The sequence below is a fragment of the Mobula hypostoma genome, unplaced genomic scaffold (assembly GCF_963921235.1).
Source record: "Mobula hypostoma unplaced genomic scaffold, sMobHyp1.1 scaffold_95, whole genome shotgun sequence".
Taxonomy (NCBI): Eukaryota; Metazoa; Chordata; class Chondrichthyes; order Myliobatiformes; family Myliobatidae; genus Mobula; species Mobula hypostoma.
In genome coordinates, this window is record NW_026948255.1 from 25,220 (window position 1) to 46,357 (window position 21,138).

Below are 21,138 nucleotides of genomic sequence, written 5' to 3' on the forward strand. Positions count from 1 at the left end.
CAAATGACGCTTAAAAAATCATATTTCCAAATATCACTCCACCTATTCCCACTTGCAAATTCTCCAGCAACTTTTGCATCACCACAATCAACACAGGTAACACCAGTTTCTGTATTGTACGAGTGGTGATTGATAAGTTCGTGGTCTAAGGTACAGCTCTCATTACATGCACAACTCTTTGAGTGATTATGCAGAAAGTTTGAAGTTAATAACTCATCTCCTGCTACCTTAGGCCACGAACTTATCACTCACCCCTGCTGTCGACTACTTCTGCAGGTCCAAGACGCCGATTTCTACAAAGAAGGGATCGTATCCTCCACGACTGCTGGACTAAGTGTGTAAATGTAGGATGGGACTATGTAGAAAAATATATGTGCTAGGTTTTCTAAGGTTGACTCCTTCTAGGTCACAAACATATCAATCACCCCTCGGATGTAAATATTTCCCCTGAACCCTCCCCCAAGTGCCTGACGGTGGTGAACTCATTGATCGTAATACCAAAGAATATGAAGGGAAGGGCACATTTGTGATATGAAAGCTATTTTTCCCCCACGGTAAAGATGTTTGATATCATTATCTTCCCAGAGAGAATGAGTCAAAACTTGTCACTTTGCCCGGACCATTGGCCCCGCTTGCAGGGCAACAGTCTGCCGGTGTTTGCCCCCCAATGTGGTGAATCGCCACCACCGTGGGCTCAGACATTTCCACAGATGAGCCCCTCCTGTCCCCACCGGGACAAACATCCTGTCCGCCCCCTCTCTCACCGTCTTCATCCTTTCAATAAAATCCCCCTCTCCCTCCCCGGGGAACCGGCATCAAACCGACGGGCCGAGCGGTCTCCTCCTACCTCTCAGCGACACATCAGACTCCGGCCGCAGGAGACGCTTCACAAACGCCCCAACTTCCCTCGGAGGGAAATGGAAATAAATCAGAAAGCGGACATTTACTTTGGGATTTGTTCCGCTCTGATGAGGAGTTTGTCTTTTGGGCGGCGAACGGAGTCAGCGGGGTAACGCCCTCTCTGCTGGTCCGCCTCTGCGATTGGTTGTAACCAGTGATTGACATCGCTTCGCACCAATGGGAGTAGCGCAGTGCCTGAATCCTCTGTTGACAGCGGTGGGGGAGGAGGCTGGTCACGTGATTAGTAGCCCAGCCGTTAAACCGATGAAGCTCGAGCTCACCAGCGCGTAGGTGACGTGAGACACAGCGCACGTGAGGTCAGATCCCGGAGTGGGGAACCCATGTGTGACGTCAGGCGCGTGGGTGCGCCTGTGTGACGTCACCTGTGGGGGAGCGCTGGTATTTAAAAACACCTTAATGGACATTTCTTCTGATTTCAGTGGGACAACAACATTAATCACGGGTTTCATCACTGAATCCAGTGTTGTGAGATGTAAAGTCCCCTGTTATGTGTCCGGCTGTGCCGTGTTGTTGGTGGAGTGGGCAGCGTGGTGTTTGTCTCGATTCGGGTCACAACAACAGAATTGCCAGCGGGGTCCACACACAGTGTATTAGTGAACAGAAAACCTCTCGTCCCTGCAGTCTCTGTCTCCTGGTAAACTCAACACCCTGACAATGTGGATCATAGATACCCCTTCCTCTCAGAGTCAGGGGATCACTCAGACAGCTGATCAAAGAGAGGAATTATATTTATTGGTCATTAAAGTTCACCCAGATTCGTTTGGACGGATTTGATGTGGAGTTCGGGGGTCACAGTGAAAGGGCCGGACGGCCGAACTCTCCCCGTTGTCCAAACATCCTTCCAGGTGAGGCGACCCTTCACCTGTGAATCTTCCGGGGTCGCCCGTTGTGTCCGCTGCTCCCGATGCGGCTCCTCTGCACCGGTGACACCGGCTCCTCCGCAGTTGTGCGGGGTCGGGTTGTTTTTTCGGGGGGATCGATGTTATTGTTCCCTTTTGTGGGAGGGGTGGGTTTTGGGGGCTGATGATCGAGATGCCGTTCTTTTTTATACGGGGTTGGGGTGGGAGTTTGATTTTTTTTTCTCTGAACGACTTTCATGTTCTTTGTTTCGTGGCTCACTGGAGAAGAAAAAAAAGTCAGAGTTGTTTATGGATATCTGCTTTGATAATAAATTAACCTTTGAACTATCTGCTCCGAGCGGGACTGCCCGGTGTGTAAACATTTTCATTCCGATTCCCATTCCGGTTGCGACGTGTCAACCCATCGCCTCCTCTTGTGCCAAGATGAGGCCACCCTCGGGGTCCAGGCTCAGCACCTCATATTCCGTCTGGGTACCCTCCAACCTGATGGCATGAATATCGATTTCTCCTTCTGATGAACAAATCTCCCCCTCACCTCTCCCTCCCACTCCCTCTCTTCCTCTTTGACTTTTCACGTCCTCTCACCTGCTGAACACTTCTCTCTGGATCCACTGCTCCATCCCTTTCTCCTATTCTCCACTCTCCTCTCCTATCAGATTCTATTTTCTTCTGCTCTTGAGTTTTCCCACCTACCTGGCTTCACCTATCACCTTCCAGCTCGGCATTTCCTCGCCCGCCCCGATTTTATTCAGATATTTCCCTCATTCCATCTCAGTCCTCAGTTCAACTGGAAACGTCGACTGTTGCTTCTTTCCGATAGATGCTGCCCGGCCTGCTGAGTTCCGCCAGCATTTTGTTTGTGTTGCTCTGGATTTCCAGCATCTGCAGACTTTGTCGTGTTTGTGATTTACCTCCCCGTTGTCACTCCCGCCTCCGGCCACTGGTGGCGCTGCATGGACCTCCGGCCACTGGTGGCGCTGCGTGGACCTCCGGCCGCTGGTGGCGCTGCGTGGACCTCCGGCCACTGGTGGCGCTGCGTGGACCTCCGCCCGCTGGTGGCGCTCGTGGACCTCCGGCCACCAACGGCGATGTGCAGACCTCCGGCCACCGGCGGCGATGTGCAGACCTCCGGCCACCGGCGGCGATGTGCAGACCTCCGGCCACCGGCGGCGATGTGCAGACCTCCTGCCACGGGCGGTGCTGCGGCGAATATCCTGCTGACCGTCGGCCCGGTGCCCATCACAGTTGTCGCCGGCGGTTCTGCTGTCGGGGAGGTGAGTAATGGGGGTTTGTGTAAATCGGGGGTTTGCTGCAGTTGGAAAGGGCCGGGACCGAGTTCTGCCGGACGGCTGCAGACTCCGGGCTCTCCGGTCCCGCAGCCCCGGTTTTAGCTTTGCGCCCGAGCCCGGGCTGTGGGATCAGTTAGTTGTGGTTCCCAGGCTGGGAGGGGGTTTGGGGTGAAGGGGATCTGTCTGTGTGTGTGGGTAGAGGTTACGGGTGGACTGTGGGTGTGGGGTGAGTGGTCGGAAAGATGTGGGACCCCAGGCCTGAAAGGGGACGGTTGTTAGAAAGTGGGATGTCCTTTCAGCAGGGGTGCAGTGCTAATGTTTTTAGGTGCCGGAGCTGACAAAATGCTTGTCATTTCCTATATCCCCTCTATCTATATATATGTCTCACCCAGTTTGTGTACCTGCTGATTTCATGTACTGGGCAACCTCCTTGCCCCATTCGAGTAATGAACAGGTAAACAAATTGAGTGTGGTGTATATATTATATAACAATAATTATTATTATTATTATTATACATTATATATATTATAGGGCTTCTTATAATGTCAGAATCAGGTTTATTATCACAGGCAATTGACGTGAAACAGCAGTTCAATGCAATACATATTCTGATAGATAATAAATTATAATAAATAAAAGGTAAATCATTATGCGTAATGAGTAGATTGTTAAAAATGTGTAAAAACAGAAATGATGTATATTAAAAAGTGAGGTACTGTCCAAAGCTTTCAAAGTCCATTCAGGAGTTGGATGGCAGAGGGGAAGAATCTGTTCCTGAATCGCTGAGTGTGTGCCTTCAGGCTTCTGTACCTCCTGCCTGATGGTAACAGTGAGAAAAGGGCATGCCCTGGGTGCTGAAGGTCCTTAATAATGGATGCTGCCTTTCTGAGACACCGCTCCCTAAAGATGTCCTGGATACTTTGTAGGCTAGTACCTAAGATGGAGCTGACTAGATTTACAACGTTCTGCAGCTTGTCACAGTCCTGTGCAGTAGCCCCTCCGTACCAGACAGTGATGCAGCCTGTCAGAATGCTCCCCACGGTGCAACTATAGAAGATTTTGAGCTTGTTTGTTGTCATGCCAAATCGCTTCAAACTCCTAGTAAAGTATAGCTGCTGTCTTACCTTCTTTATGACTACGTCAATATGCTGGGACCAGGTTAGATCCTCAGGGATCTTGATGCCTAGGAATTTAAAGCTACTCATTCTCTCTACTTATGATCACTCTATGATGATCGGTACGTGTTCCCCCGTCTTACTCTTCCTGAAGTCCACAATCAGCTCTTTCGTCTTACTGACATTGAGTGCCAGGTTGTTGCTGTGGCACCATTCCACTAGCTGGCATATCTCACTCCTGTACGCCCCCTCGTCACCACCTGAGATTCGACCAACAATGGTTGTATTGTCGGTAAATTTGTAAATGGTATTTGAGCTGTGTCTAGCCACACAGTCATGTGTATACAGAGAGTAGAGCAGTGGGCTAAGCACACACCCCTGAGGTGCGCCAGTGTTGATCGTCAGCGAAGAGGATATGTTATTACCAATCTGCACAGACTGTGTTCTTCTGGTTAGGAAGATGAGAAATCAATTACAGAGGCCCAGGTTCTGCAACTTCTCAATTAGGATAGTGGGAATGATGGTGTTAAATGCGGAGCTGTAGTCGATGAACAGCAGCCTGACATAGGTGCCTGTGTTGTCCAGGTGGTCTAAAGCCGTGTGAAGAGCCATGGAGATTGCGTCTGCCGTTGACCTATTGTGACGACAGGCAAATTGCAGTGGGTCCAGGTCCTTGCAGAGGCGGGAGTTCATTTCAGTCATAACCAACCTCCCAAAGCATTTCCTCACTGTCGATGTAAGTGCGACTGGGTAATCGTCCTTAAGGCAGCCCACATTCTTCTTCTTTAGCACTGGTATAATGGTAAACCAAGATGAAAGAAATATATCAATTCCAGAGCTCCACAGAAATATAGGGATAGTTAAAACATTCACAGGATTTTAGCCTATCAGTACATTTCAGTGTATAACTGGTACAATAAAACATATAATACTTAATTTAATAATATGACAAAGTATTACACACTTGCACTCACTAATTTATTGTAAAATATAATTATCAAGCGAGTAAAGAAAAGAACGGTAATCATGTATTTTACCAATTTAAAAGTAATTACCTACTTACCAAATGCCACCAATGAGAAGTTTCACAATAATTTCCACAAAGGGTCAGGCGTAATATGTGTTCGGGGGTCTGAAGCAACTCTTGTCCTGGTGTCATCTGCTGATCTGTGGTACTGCAGCCATGTTGTGACGTACGGCTCAGGATTCCACTGAACTAGAGGAGGTCTGTGTAGTTTAACAAACATAAGTGCTGATACATGATCTATGAGAATCCTTGAGCGTGTTGTTGTTATTATCAAGTTCATGTGACTGAATCCTCTCTCACACTCAGCAGTACTAATAGGAATAACTTGTGAACAGCTGAGTAATGGGCGTAAATCTTGGGGGATGCGGTGTCCATGATCCTCCACATAATCCCTGAAGGCATTTATTACAGAGGAAGAAGAAAGCTTAAACCTCTTACAGAGAGATGATATTGCAGCTTCTCCATAATTCTCCATCAGACAGAAGGTACCGAAGCATCCGAGCTCACACGACAAGACTGCGTAACAGTTTCTTCCCCCAAGCCATCAGACTCCTCAATACCCAGAGTCTAGACTGACATTCACATCATTTATTATTATATTGTAATTTGTCCGCTACTGTGCCTATTGTCTTGTTTATAAATTATTGTACTGCCCTGCACTGGTTTTGCACACTTTATGTAGTCCTGTGCAGGTCTGTAGTCAAGTGCAGTTTTTTAATGTTGTTTTTACGTAGTCTAGGGTAGCCTTGTGCTGTCTCACATAGTCTAGTGCAGTTTTGTGTTGTTTTATGTAGCACCAGGGTCCGGGAGAAACGTCGTCTTGTTTTTACTGTGTACTTTACCAGCAGTTTATGGTCGAAATGACAATAAAATACGACTTGACTTGAAAAAAAAATTAAGCAGTATTTCAGCCGGCCAGTTATCTTTATCAAGGACACACATTTCAATTAGCAGGGAATTAATACATACTTTGAGGTTTAGAAGTTTGAGAACCATTCAGGGATGTTGCCGTGAACATAAGATGCTGCAAGTCGTGTATAAGACGAGCAAGAAATTGTCGATAGTTAATGGAGACAATTTTGTTGTTGCTTGTTAAGGTAATTTCTCCAAATTTTCCCTTTTCAACTGCCTCTTGAGTTTCTAGAGTTTTTGTACCAGGTTGGTCTTTCAGTCCATGCAATGATCAGTTTGTCTGCATAAACAGTCGTAGTAGTGCGTTTCTGTAAACACTCTGACAGTAAACCAAGTTCATGCAACGTGTCATACGTTAGAGCTCAGTCCAATAGAAACTGTTCTGAAGAATCTTTTCAACAGTCCTTCATAGGTTTTTCTGTCACTCCCAGATCTTGTTTCATTCTTCATTGCTTTTTCAAAATGAAAACACAGTGCTTCATAATTTTGTCACACTGCTGAAACTGTTCAAAACAAGCTAGCCACACACCTGGTGCCCAGAACACGGCCTATTTTGCAAATTTGTTGTTCTAGTTGACAGGCACATTCAGACAATTCCTTTTGATTTAGAGGTGATCCACTGTAAACAGAGTACAATTTATCCATAAATGATTGAAAATGGTTTATTCTATGAACTTCTGTCACTGAATCACCTACTGCAAGTTCTAATCTGTGGCTAAGACCGTGCCAATTTGTCACATCAGGGTAATGTTCCTTGAGAATTGTAGCAACCCCAGATTTGACAGCAGGCATTATGTTCGCCCGATCACTAGCAAATGCTACAAGGTTCTGTTTCAAGTAAGAGTCATCAAACCCATGGTTCATGAGACAATTCAAAAGATGCTTAACAATAGTTGCAGCTTTCTGATCAGGCAGTTCAATTAGATCTAAAAACATAAAATGCGGATCACCTTCCTTATCACATTTCAAATAAACTATTTGGGCGGTCTTAATGCTCAGACTTGTGGATTCATCAATGAGAACAGAAAATTTGCCATTTTTTCTGCTTGATATGCTAGCAAATTTTCTTTTTCATATTAATGGCTACTGTTGCAGTCAGAAGTTTACAAACACCATAGCCAAATACTCAGTTTTACACAATTCCTGACATTTAATCCAAGAAAACATTCCCTGTCTTAGGTCAGTTAGGATCAGTACTTTATTTTAAGAATGTGAAATGTCAGAATAATAGTAGAGGGTGTAAAAGAGGTTTAGAAACATAGAAACATAGAAACATAGAAAATAGGTGCAGGAGTAGGCCATTCGGCCCTTCGAGCCTGCACCGCCATTTATTATGATCATGGCTGATCATCCAACTCAGAACCCAGCCTTCCCTCCATACCCCCTGACCCCTGTAGCCACAAGGGCCATATCTAACTTCCTTTTAAACATAGCTAATGAACTGGCCTCAACAGTTTGCTGTGGCAGAGAATTCCACAGATTCACCACTCTCTGTGTGAAGAAGTTTTTCCTAATCTCGGTCCTAAAAGGCTTCCCCTCTATCCTCAAACTGTGACCCCTCGTTCTGAACCTCCCCAACATCGGGAACAATCTTCCCGCATCTAGCCTGTCCAATCCCTTTAAGATCTTATACGTTTCAATCAGATCCCCCCTCAATCTTCTAAATTCCAACGAGTACAAGCCCAGTTCATCCAGTCTTTCTTCATATGAAAGACCTGCCATCCCAGGAATCAATCTGGTGAACCTTCTTTGTACTCCCTCTATGGCAAAGATGTCTTTCCTCAGATTAGGGGACCAAAACTGCACACAATACTCCAGGTGTGGTCTCACCAAGGCCTTGTACAACTGCAGTAGTACCTCCCTGCTCCTGTACTCGAATCCTCTCGCTATAAATGCCAGCATACCGTTCGCCTTTTTCACCGCCTGCTGTACCTGCATGCCCACGTTTACCAGGATATTGTCTACATTAGAGGACATGAGCTATAACGAGAGGTTGGACAAACTTGTGTTGTTTTCTCCAGAGCGGCGCAGGCTGAGGTGAGACTGGATGAATGTTTATAAGATTACGAGAGGAATAGATAGAGTGCACAGACGATATATTTCTCCTGGGCGTTGAACTGTCTAACACATTTAAGGTGAGAGGAGATGTGAGCGGCAAGTTTGTTTCTTTCTACATGAGTGGTGGGTAGCTGGAGTGCTCTGCGTGGGGTGATGGGAGACCCCACCAGTCACGTGATCCCATTTGCCCCTCGCACTCAACCGCAGATATAACAAGTTCTTCGCGCATGCTCACAGTCTCCGGATGGGTTGTGCTGAAGTGGATCTGATGTTGGCCGTGAGCCCTGAACTGAGGGTCATTTTGTACCAAGTTATCTGGGCTCGTCAAAAATGTGTAGACTTCACTGAACCTGCATTGAATGATCCAAACCAGGAGCCCAGGCTGTCTATTTCCGCAGAATTGAAATGGGAGTCCTGCCCACAGCTCACGTGAGGCTGTTTCCCGCAGATCTGCCCTGCCTTCCGCTTTGTGACGCAAGATCGTGTGGTGTGTGGTGTGTGATGTGTGCTATAGTCCCCGGATGGGTTGTAATGCTTCCTTCATGTTGTGTTGCGGAAATCTGATGTTGGCCCCGAGACCCATTAACTTCCCCCAACTTGCCTGGCTTCCTGAGGCTCCCCGCATTTGTCCTTGAGCTTTATGGCTGTTGTGCCTTCTCCCCGATTAGGGTGGGTGAGAAAGGAGAACGTCCCAGGTTTTGGGGTTCTTTGATTTCACTGTCGGCTTTACCGAGGGACTGGGAAGACTAGGGGGGAGAATGGTTTCTGTGATGTGCTGATCTGTAGCCAAAGTTCTCTGCCGTTCCTCGCAGTCACGAGCAAAGTAGTTACCATACAAAAGCGTGAAGTCTCCAGATGGGAAACTTTCTATGGTGTGTTGATAAAAATTTGGTGAGGGTCAAAGGGTATATGCCAAAGTTCTTATTGTTCTAACTTGGTCATTTTAGGAACTTTTATACAGTAGTATTTGAGATTAATTCAGTATTTGTGTATTGCTGGAGGACCAACAGTGATTGTCCTTGATCCCTTCTCCCACCTGGTTCCATCCGCTCATTCCTGTCCATCCTGTTCAACCTCTGTCCACTTTCCTAACCCCACTTCGGTGATGTATACCAACCATCTAGGTCAACCTCGGTCCACCCTGTATCCCACCACCTCAATGTTATATGTCAACAATCTTTCTTCTAACCTTGTCTTCATTGTGAAGTGTTCTTTTACACCTTTGGCCTCGCTGAGTTATTTCCAGAATCAGTTTTTGTTAGCTGGAATGCCAGAGGGTCATCAGGTACCAGTTCTGTTGTGCATTGGTGTGGACGTGTTAGTTTTTAAGCTGCGACTGTCTGACACACTGCAGCATTTTACTGGCAGCAAAGAGTACTGGGAGAGTTGGTGCTTGGGCTACAATCCTGTGATCTACATTCCAGGCATATGGAACTGTTGGTGTTTTGGCTTTGACTTTGGTTAGTGCTTCTACAGATGGGGCTGGATGGTCGTCCTTTTACAATGAAGCAGAAATTTCGAGCAGCTGGACATTGGTTGTGGGAAAATCCCAGATTGCACTACCCAGTGTGAGATGCGGGGACAATGTGTGAGACTGTCAGGGTCGGTGAGTGGCAGATTCAGCTGTGTGACTCTGTGAGGTTGGGTCCTGGGATATCACAGTTTTTGATCCAGGTAAAATGGACCCGGGGAATGAGCTGCTTGGGCTTATGAGGTGTTGAGCGAGTATTTCTGGTCTGGGATCAGATGTTTGTTTCTAGAGTTCTTTTGGAAGCAATGACTGCTAATCTGAGGAGAGGATGAGTTCCCATTCCATCCTCACAGGGAGAGGCTATGAGTAAATGGGCTGGTCCGTGTTTACAACAGTGGAAATAGACCCGTGAGTCTGGTGTTCAAACTGTGCTTGGAAACCCCCCCTCACTGTCACCTGTCTGTCACTCGGTGAAAATCAAGCAGAATCTCAAGTTGCTGGAGATCTGCACTAAAAACAGAAAATGTTTGACGTCATTCTGACAAAAAGGTTTTAACCTGAATTGTAAAATTTGTTCTTCTCTCAATAGCTGTTCCTTACTTGCTGAGCATTTCTGGAAATTCCGGTTTCTTTTTATTACATTCACCCTGGACTGGTTTATATTTCCTGAAATGGACCTGTTTTAACCCAGGAAAGGAAATGGCTCGTTCTGTGACAGTGGAACAGTAAAGAAAGCACAACTTTTCCCTGTAAATTATCCTGGTACCAATCTGTCTGTTATTGGAAATGTGTTTCGTACAGTTGTTGCTAACGAGGTTTACAAGAATAATCTCAGGAATGATCGGCGTTATGTCTGAGGAGCATTTGATGGTTCTGGACCTGTGCTCAATGGAGTTCAGAGGGATGGTGGGGGTGGTGGAGGGATGTATGGTTAAGTTGGTTGAAGCTGCCATTTGGGTATATTTATGACAGAAATTAATATGTTCATGATTGCTAAGTAGCTTCAGGGTTACAGGAGGAAGGCAGGGATATGGTGTTGGAATAAAACTCAGCCATGGTTGAGTGATGGGGCAGACCAGATGGATCGAATCACCTAATTCTGTTCCTGTGTCCTATGTCTCACCATGACTGAATGATGGCTCCTTCTTATCCCATATCGTTTTGTGACGTGTGAGGGACAATAAAAGATTGTTGACAGAGATCATTATATTTGCCTTCAACGTTTAAATTTCAGTGAGTTTTGTTCTTTGTAACATTAAGCAGAAATATTTGGTTCTCCTTTTTATTGTTAATATGCTTCATTATCTTTCATGTTAAAGTTAGACCTGTGGTGAGAGATTTATTGGAAGAAAAACCCCAACTGGAAGCAAACCACGACTGAAGACGAGGGAACAGCAACAAGTGAACCAGCCCGAGGATTGAGAGCATCAACTGGAGAGGACCCATCTGACTCGGAGAATCCAGTGATTCCGTCAGGAGAAAGTTTGGTGAGTCTCATTTACTCAAACTCTGGTCCTTTAGACATTACATACCTGTACAAAGGAAGGTAGGAAATAGTTGGAGTGAGACTGAATGTGCCCAGAGGAACCAGTTATTCCTCTGTCAGACCCAGTCGCAATCATTCCAGGTCTGGTAATGTGCTTCCAGCAGCCCAGCCCTTTAAAACCACTCCCATTCTGTGGAAGTCGAATCCCGATAAAGTCACTCAGAGACCGTGCAAGTACAAACTCTTTATTCCAAGCACCCGGGGCTTACTCAGTCTCGGACTTTTCCTGCCCAAACCACTAACTGACTAACAATTCCCCTTACACCACAGGTATATCCATCCAGATACCCCCCACACAAGACAGGCTGGAGACAAAGTTATTTACTACAGGACAGCCCCTAAAGACAAATTACAAAATAGTCATCATGGCGTTCACACACAGAACAGACTGAAGCTGTCCTATCTCTACGCATGAGTGCACAAGGAGATAAGCATCCTGAAACCCCAGCTAGCGACCCTCAAGAAGAAATATGACTCAGCGTGGCTTAACACATCTGTTGATCATCAGCAGTTTCTTTCAGAAAAACAGGCTGCTATTGTTTAACAAAGTGTTAACCCTTTCACATACTTTATCATTCCCTCCTTTTGATCATTACATGATCACAAAGCAGTAATTTTTTTACAGAGAAAGCCACTGAGTACAGCATTGACTTATCAGTGGGTAAAAACAGCGTACAACAGTAATTATAACAATGATATGTACAACTATTAGGCCATAATGAAATATCATGCCCCACATATTACCGAACAGACTTTCGAAGACCACCATTTCGACCCTTCGGTGAACCCGTGTAAATCCTGCCCTACTCTCTTGATGCTGTCATTCTCCTTGGCAGTGTGCTCGGAGAGGGATGTAATGTTAGTAGACTCATCAGGGATGTAGGTGCAGCATTCTGTGTCAATAATAGCACAGGTTCGCCCTTTATCAACTGGGATAAAATCTAAAGCCATACGATTCTGTAGGGCTGTTTGCTGGATTGCAATCATTTCAGTGGATATTTCTGTTACTTGGGCCTGTGTTTCTGTCAGGGCCCCTGCAGTATTGTGGCCAGCTCCTCAAGTGTTGTAGCCAAATTGATTATCTCTCGTGAATTCCTGGCTACTCCATAGGAGAGAAAAGCGATCATCCAAAATTGCTCAGTCTCATCTCCGCTGCTGGGCACCTGCAAGTATGGCCAGGATGCATGTTTCCCAGCATAGGAAGTTCTGTTTGACAGATACCATCCCTCAAAACACTGACAGCCACAGTCATCTCTGCCTGGACCACAGTTTCTCACCTGACTTCCCTGGGTGTTATTTGAGAAAGCCCAGGCTGAGAGTTCCTCACTCTGGTTCAGTGGGATTACTGTTGCATAACCTGCAACAATGAATATTTACCGAGACAGGTTTTATAAAAACAACCAAACATTTATTAAACACATATAAACGATAAGGAAGAAAAAACAAAGGAAAACTTTAACTGGAGGTTAGCAGGTACGCAGTTGTTCACCAGCTCGCCACTCGGCTCTGGTTCTGAAAGTGTTAAATGCTGAAAACAGTTCTTAAAGCGATAACTTCGAAAGTCCAACAGTTTTACACATTCAATTGGGAGAGACTTCTCTGGAGAACGATTTCTTCACTGACGCACCTTTACTGCTGGTTCCATCCACAGGATTCCCGATGCCAAAAATAAACAGTTTAAATCGACTGACCTTAAATTCCTTTTAGAGAGAGAGAGAGCCTTTGTACATGAACTCATTGTGCTTTTACAAGAGTTATCTCGATGCAGCTTCTCTTCAACGAAGACTCAATTAGGTCGATCCTTTATTAAACTGCCAACCGATGCCGACTTCTCTCGATCCTTCACTTCGATGAATTCTTCACTCTCCCTTCAAAACTGTCCAAATTGAGTAAATTGGCACTTCCAGCCACAAATTCCCAGCTCAAATACAATATCTTGTAAGAGAATGCACCGTCCGTTTTAAAAATGAAACTACGTCACGAAAACAACCACGCAATGGAAGTGGAGGCACAACACGTCCTACCTGGAAATCTACAAACTCAAAAACCCACTGCATCACCTGAGTCAACCCTTATATAGTCACGGGTCACATGTCATCACGTGACCTCACAACGGCGGGAAAATCACATCAGGTGACCATTACATCATTCTCACAAAAACCACAGATCTCCTTGAGCATGTAATACCTCCCTCCAAAAAAAAAAATTTTGGTCTCTTGAAGAACAAAAATTTAACAATTTATACAAAAAAAATACTAAGGTATAAAATTTACAAAATGCACGATATACGATATATATAATCTTATCTTTCAGCCCTTTACAAACTAATGTACAGTAGGGGTGTTACAAATGATAAAATATCACTCCAAAAAAAAACAAATTTTCATTGTACATTTAACATCTAGACAAACAGTCAGCAATCACATTGTCTTTACCCTTGATATGAGTGATCAAAATATTGTACTCCTGTAACATTAAACTGGATTATTAAATTGGAGTTTAATTTCCTTAACAGTCACAGTGGCAAATTCTCTTTCATAATACGGCTCACCAGATACAGGAATTGGCTGCAGTGGAGCCACTGGAGGAACCTGATTAGGTTTACCAACAATTTGACATGTTTGACACGTTCTGCAAAATGTTGCCACATCTTGTCTTAAACTGGGCCAATAAAAATGTTTAGAAACTTTGTTCATAGTTTTCTTTACCCCTAAATGACCACCCAAAGGAATACTATGAGCCATAGTCCAAATCTCATTTCGGTAAATTTTAGGAACAACAACCTGATGATTAACTTCCCATTCCTTACTAGCGGGAATTGTAGGCGATCTCCACTTTCTCATTAATACCCCTTTTTCAAAATAATATCCAACTGGTACTTTTCCAATTTCACTATCTGGAAGAGCTTGTTCTTTTAATTTAACTATCTCAGGATCCCTACCCTGCTCTGCTATCATCTCCTTCCGAGATAGAGACAAATCTTCCTGATCAGACTTACCACCAAAATCCTGATCAAATAAGGTAGGTAAGGAAGTTTCTGATACATCCTCAAAATTCAAATCTTGATTTGAACTGTCATGGGTAACAACCACATCCTTTACATCAGTCTTTTTAGCCATAGCTCTTGTTACAACACAGGAAGAATCTGTGTTAGAATCCCTCTGTGGTTCCTCAGACTTTGAATTTATTGTCAAATGCACTTCAGGAAAAACTTGTCCACCTGCTAAATCATTCCCTAACAAAAAAGAAACATCATTCACAGGTAAACTGGATTGTAGTCCTACTTTAACAACCCCTGTAACTAATCCTGACCTTAAATTTACTCTATGTAAATGTACTGGCATAAGGGCACTCCCTACTCCTCTTAGATAATTTTCCTCACCAGTGTCAGACTCATCATTAAACCTTAACACACTGTGTAATATTAGTGATTGTGAAGCTCCAGTATCTCTAAGTATCCTTATCGGTTCTGCATTGGAACCTTCTTTCAAAGATACGAATCCTTCTGTTATAAAAGCCTCATATCCCTTCTTAACTTTGTCAGACTCTGACGCATCTTCATTAATATTTTCTAAACCCTGTGGTTTTGCATGTTTTACAATATGCTGCACACAAGCATCTGGGGCCACTTCTTTCTCTTTCCGTTTCAATCAGAAGCAGTTAGCCACTACATGTCCAGGTTTCTTACAATAATTACAAATAATACCAAAATGTCTTTCCTTCACGTCTCCCTTCATCCTTATTTTTCTCACCAACTTCAAATTTAAATTCTGATTTACCTTGACTCTCTGTACTAGTTTTCTTTTTAAAAAATTTACCTGGAGAAAATTTATTCTTGGGAATTAAAACATACTCATCAGCCAATTTAGCAATCTCCTGCAATATAGCAGTGTCCTGTTCATTTAAGTATGTTCTCACTTCAACAGGAATGCTTCTTTTAAATTCCTCCTGCAAAATCAGCTCTTTCAATTTATTATACTCCCCATTCACATTTTTAGAGGAAACCCATCTCTCAAAACACACAGATTTCTCATAGGCAAATTCCACATCAAGTTTTTTCCACCGATTTCTTTAAACTTCTAAATCTTTCTCTATACGCTTCCAGAACCATCTCGTATGCTTTTAATATATTCTCTTTAACAATATCATAATCCAGTGCTTGCTCAGCATTTAAAGCTGTATAAACTTGTTGTGCCTTCCCTTTAATTACACTTTGTAACATCACTGGCCATTGGTCTTTCGGCCACTTTAAACTCAGAGCAACAGTTTCGAAATGCTGAAAATATGCATCCACATCAGCTTCATTCAATGGAGGAGCCAAAACAACCTCACGACTAGCAATAAATTGATTTGTAGAACCAGAAGACTGATTCCCAGACCTTATTTTCTCCATCTCTAGCTCAAATTTCCTCTGGTTTTCAGCTTCTTTCATTTCCATTTTAAATCTTACTCATTGGAAACTTATCTAACACCTCCTCCTCAAAACATTTCAAATTAATATAATGTTCAGCAATTTTTCTTTGTATGAAAGCCTTGGTAGAATTTCTCGTAATCCCTTTAATATCCAACTTCTTAGCAATCTCCAATACCACAGGTTTTCTCGCAGTCTCAAAAAATCCTGAGTCAGGCGTCTTCAAAAACTCGTCAATATCCATTGTTGCCGAATACAACACACACACACACACACACCAATCAAACCCCCCAAAAAAAAAAGTCGGGTATTCCCTTTCCAAATCAAAATGGCAATTACCAGCACTTAAACTCAAAATCGGAACATATCCCGGATGAGCCCCCACAAAATTATGTTACGTAACCGGCAACAATGAATATTAACCGAGACAAGTTTTATAAAAACAACCGAACATTTATTAAACATGTATAAATGATAAGGAAGAGAAAACAAAGGAAAACTTTAACTGGAGGTTAACAGGTACACAGTTGTTCACCAACTCGCCACTCGGCTCTGGTTCTTAAAGTGTTAAATGCTGAAAACAGTTCTGAAAGCGATACAGTCAGATACAGTTCTTAAAGCGATAACTTCGAAAGTCCAACAGTTTTACACATTCAATTGGGAGAGACTTCTCTGGAGAACGATTTCTTCACCGACGCACCTTTACTGCCGGTTCTGTCCACAGGATTCCCGATGCCAAAAATAAACAGTTTAAATCGACTGACCTTAAATTCCTATTAGAGAGAGAGAGAGCCTTTGTGCATGAACTCATTGCGCTATTGCAAGAGTTATCTCAATGCAGCTTCTCTTCAACGAAGACTCAATAAGGTCGATCCTTTATTAAACTGCCAAACGATGCCGACTTCTCTCGCTCCTTCACTTCGATGAATTCTTCACTCTCCCTTCAAAACTGTCCGAATTGAGTAAATTGGCCCTTCCAGCCACAAATTCCCAGCTCAAATACAATATCTTGTAAGAGAACGCACCTTCCATTTTAAAAATGAGACTGCGTCACGAAAACAACCACGCAACAGAAACGGAGGCACAACACGTTCTACCTGGAAATCTACAAACTCAAAAACCCACTGCATCACCTGAGTCGACCTTTATATAGTCACGGGGCACATGTCATCACGTGACCTCACATCGGCGGGAAAATCACATCATGTGACCTCCAAAAGACCATTACAGCATTCTCACAAAAACCACAGATCTCCTTGAGCATGTAACATTACTGACATTGGAACCATAGTTTTACCATGCTGCGGAATTTCGGCACAAACCCAGCAGGCCCCTAGTTCTACCTGTGTGACAGAAAGGTGTTAACATGGGGCCCCCGGATGCTGGGGTGAGCCCTCTCAAAGACAGAATCACAAACACCACTACCAACCAAAACATTTTCCTTTAGTCTGAGAGAGTCCTTCTTCTCAGTTCCTTCAGTAACACGTTTGCAGTCTGTTCGATGTATCCACCGAGATTGCCCCTTCAGTTTCACAGCTGTGGGAGTGGTCAGTAATACCTGATATGGTCCTCTCCACCGAGGTCTGAGATTCCCTCGATCCCAGTTCTTGATCAGGACAAAATTTCCAGGTTCTGTGGTGGGATAGTCACTCCTCTCTGCTGGGTAGTTCTCTTCCTTGTAAGCCTGTCATACCTGTGAATGTAATGCTTGGAGAATTTTGGTTAGTTGGCATATATAATTCCCCATTTCTTCCCTTAGGGTATGCATATCAAATTTTGTTGGTAGACTTTCTGGGAGCAATGGTACACAAGGTCTTGGTCCCCAGGGTGTCCTCATGGGCCGTCCATAAATGATTTAGGCTGGTGACAACCCTGTTTTCCCCTGTGGGGTAACCCTCATGTGGATTAGGGTCAGCTTCAACCAAGTGAGTTCAGTCTCCACTGTTACTTTGGCCAATTTACTCTTCAGAGTGCCATTGGCTCTCTCCACTATGCCAGCAGCCCGTGGGTGGTGTACACAGTGGAACTGGTGCTTGATAGCTAGTTCGTTACATACTCCTTTGTTTACTTTTCCCACAAAGTGTGGTCCATTGTCAGAGCTCAGCATCTCTGGCAGGCCGTACCTTGGAATTATTTCCCGTAATATACCTTCACAACAGTCATAGCAATACAATGGTAGTTGGAACAGCTTCAATCCATCTACTAAACACATCTATAATAACTATGCAGTATCTATAGCAATGCACTCTAGGCAATTCAATGAAATCAACCTGTAGACGTGAAAAAGATTCACCTGTCAAGGGAGTCGTACCCGGTATACAGGGTACAGGTTACCAACCATTCCCTCCTTTCCCAGGTGTGTACAATATTGGTAAAAACTGTGCAGGAACACAAACCGGTCCCACTGGGGTGATACAAAAACCTAGGTCGGGGTCTCTCTGGCACCCCGTCTGGGACCACAGTTTGTGCTCCTCCTCAGAGACGTCCCCCTGAAAAGTACGTACCTCCTGCATGTCTGGCAAACCCCTTCTGCTTCAGTCACAGAAGGTTGCTTGAAGGAAACCCGAGGGAACTACAACTACCAAGGGTTCGACCGCACTTTTCCCTGTCTTATCCGCTGAAGCATTGCCTGTAGTGACCCGGTCGGACATGCGGATGTGGGCCGCACATTTAATAATAGACAAAACTCGAGGTAGCTGTAGAACGGTGAGTAAGTTGTTTACAAAGGTGGCATTACTAATGGGGTGGCCAGAGGCAGTCAGGAATCCCCATGTGCCCAGAGAACCCCGTAGTCATAAAAACATAGAAACATAAAAAATAGATGCAGGAGTAGGCCATTCGGCCCTTCAAGCCTGCACCACCATTCAGTATGATCATAGCTGATCATCCATCTCAGAAAAGGGAATGGAAGGAAAAGGAAGATGTAAAGTGGAACAGTATATCATTAGCATGTTGGAGGAATAATGCATCTGACAAAGGGATCGTGGTTGCAGAAGGAACACCAAAGGTTGGGAGACGCTAAAAGCGGAGCGTGAATGGGTGGATCGGCACCGAAAACGAGAGCAGGAAAAACAACGTAAGCAAACCAAGGCCGGCCTAGATAGGAGAGAAGGGCAGGAATGTCACACTAAACTTCGAACTGATAGGGAAACGAGAGATCCCGAACCCATGTCTGGCAGACTGACCCTGTTTAAGGGCAGTCACCATGATGAGGAGTGGGCACCCATCTTACACCCCCACCTTACCAGGGGCCAAGTGCACCCTGTGCCCCTGAACCCCTGAACCCCAATCCTCAGGGTACTCAGATATAGTGGCCACTCAGGTAAAACAGCAGTGGCAGGGAAGGGGAGACTCTCGATACCCTGAGATCCAGAAAGGAAATACCAAGGATTATTCTGAGACAGGGAGGGAAGAATCCAATAAAACCCCAGAGTTAATGGCTCCACAAGGACAATTGCCCACCCAAATGCTGCCCAATCCACGAGCAGGAGGAGGAACCTCAGTGATTCCTGTGTCTGCACCCTAGAAGCCTCAGGAAATGATAATGATCATGAATCAGGCCCCAGATAGAAAAGAAAAACCAGCACAGTTTGCTCAGTATGTCCGCAGTACTACACAAATGTTCAATGCAACCCGGGAAGATTTATTCTGTCTCTGCTGCATGATTCTCTCAGCTGATGAGGGGCTGAAATGGAAGGCAGAATTGAGATACCAAACCTATCAGGAGTTACAGGGAGGAAACAATAATGAGAATGAACAGACAGACCAGATTATTCAAGCCTTGGAAAGGGCTCTCCAGCAATCTGTAAACATCACTAAAATACTTGAATGTAAACCTAAGCCTGAGGAATCGGGACCAGACTATTGGGAGCGATTTGTGGCCTGCTACGGCACTTTCGCAGGAGACAAAGCCTTTAATGATGGGAATCAGTCCCCCAGTTTAATGCCTTACTGTTCCAATGCTTACCAACTAAGTTAGCCAACACGATTAAAACAAATAATATGAATTGGCCTGACAGTGAACGAAATCGAATGCGACGAGCTTTGACATACTATTGCGAGCCGACTTTCGAATCCTGATCAGCCCCGAAGGGCACTAATATTAAAGGTAAATATGTTCACTGGGAAGGATGCGAGCGGACTATAGCTGGGGATCAGAAATTGGAACAAAAACCTACCAAAGGACAGGTGGGACAACCATCCGTTTAAAAATTGACAAGCAAGGATGCTTCCTACCGTGAGTACCACCCCTCGGGAAGAGCCCAACGTAATATTGCAATTTGCTGGAATTCCAATTCTGTTCATGATTGATATGGGGGCAACCACAACCACTCTCGATCAGGAAATAGAATCAGAAAATGGATTCCAGCTATCAGACGCTACAATCACTCTGTCTGGGTTCGAAGGCACAGAACGTACGTATTCACGTACCCAGCCACTGCAGGTGGAATTCCAGGGGAACCAGTGTGAGGTTTCATTTACACTCACCACCAGTCCAGGGTGTAATCTAGCAGGGAGAGACTTGCTCTGTCCGTTGGAAGTCGAGATTCTATGCACAGACAAGGGTATCACCCTGGGACTAGCCAACAACCGAAAGATTCCTCAGTTTCCAACCCCCCAGTGGTGGGCAATTAATCTGGACTCCACTGCCTTTGAACCCCTTCTGCCAGTGGTTGACCCCCATGTGACTCTGTGCTATGTCCCTACGGGGTGCTCAGCTGAGGAAAGCCAACATTATGCATCCCTCGAGGGACAGAAGTTCCCAGTCACGGTGATTGGAGAGGCTATAGGAAGAGAGGGCAGTGCATTACTGGCCGAAGTTCTGGATTTCCTTTGGCGACAGACAGGACTGGTGGTTCCCCATATCACCATTAGGGTTTACCCTGGGTCAAGCCAAAAAGCCTGGGTTCCTTGCCTACACCTTAATGAAACAAGCCTCCAGCACCAAGGGAGACTGGCAAGAATTGGTCGTGGGCCAACTCCGATACTGGAAGGAGTCGGAGGTGAAGGCGTGACATCTAGTAAGACACTCTTTTAATATTGACCAAACCCAAGACGTTCTACCCCATCTCTGGGCAATTTCAGGCCATGAAGTCGGCAGCATCAACTGCCCCCCTGTCCAGATCACCGTGAAAGAAGGACAGACTCTCCCATCCCTTCCGCGATACCCCCTCAGGCCCGAGGCAACATTTTATGAGGATGAAAGCTCTTCTGTGGATCCAGCAGGAAAACGATATTCTGGCTATGTGATAGTGACGGACAGTGAAATAGTTGAGCAGGCCTCTTTTGAGGCAGCTGTCTCCGCCCAGAAGGCTGAGCTCTTTGCTCTGACTTGTGCCTGTATCCTAGCAACAGACAAAAGTGCGAATGTTTACACAGATTCCCGTTATGCATTTGGAGTTGTACATAAATAATCTTCCGGAAATAGTAGGGGACAGAGGGTCCAGTGAGATGGAGGAACCGAGGGAAATACATGTTAGTAGGGAAGTGGTGTTAGGTCAATTGAAGGGATTAAAGGCAGATAAAT

The 21,138-nt window shown here is 44.8% G+C and overlaps 1 long non-coding RNA gene across 2 annotated transcripts in view; it reads left to right on the forward strand.

Moving 5' to 3' along the window:
* The first annotated feature begins 2,974 nt into the window (after positions 1 to 2,974).
* The window catches only part of LOC134342220 (uncharacterized), a 58,184-nt gene continuing 40,020 nt past the window's right edge, over positions 2,975 to 21,138 (forward strand). For both annotated transcript variants that reach the window (XR_010016983.1, XR_010016982.1), the window contains exons 1-3: positions 2,975 to 3,055; positions 4,772 to 4,922; positions 10,974 to 11,141. This is a non-coding gene — a long non-coding RNA (uncharacterized LOC134342220). The remainder of the gene's footprint in view (positions 3,056 to 4,771; positions 4,923 to 10,973; positions 11,142 to 21,138) is intronic.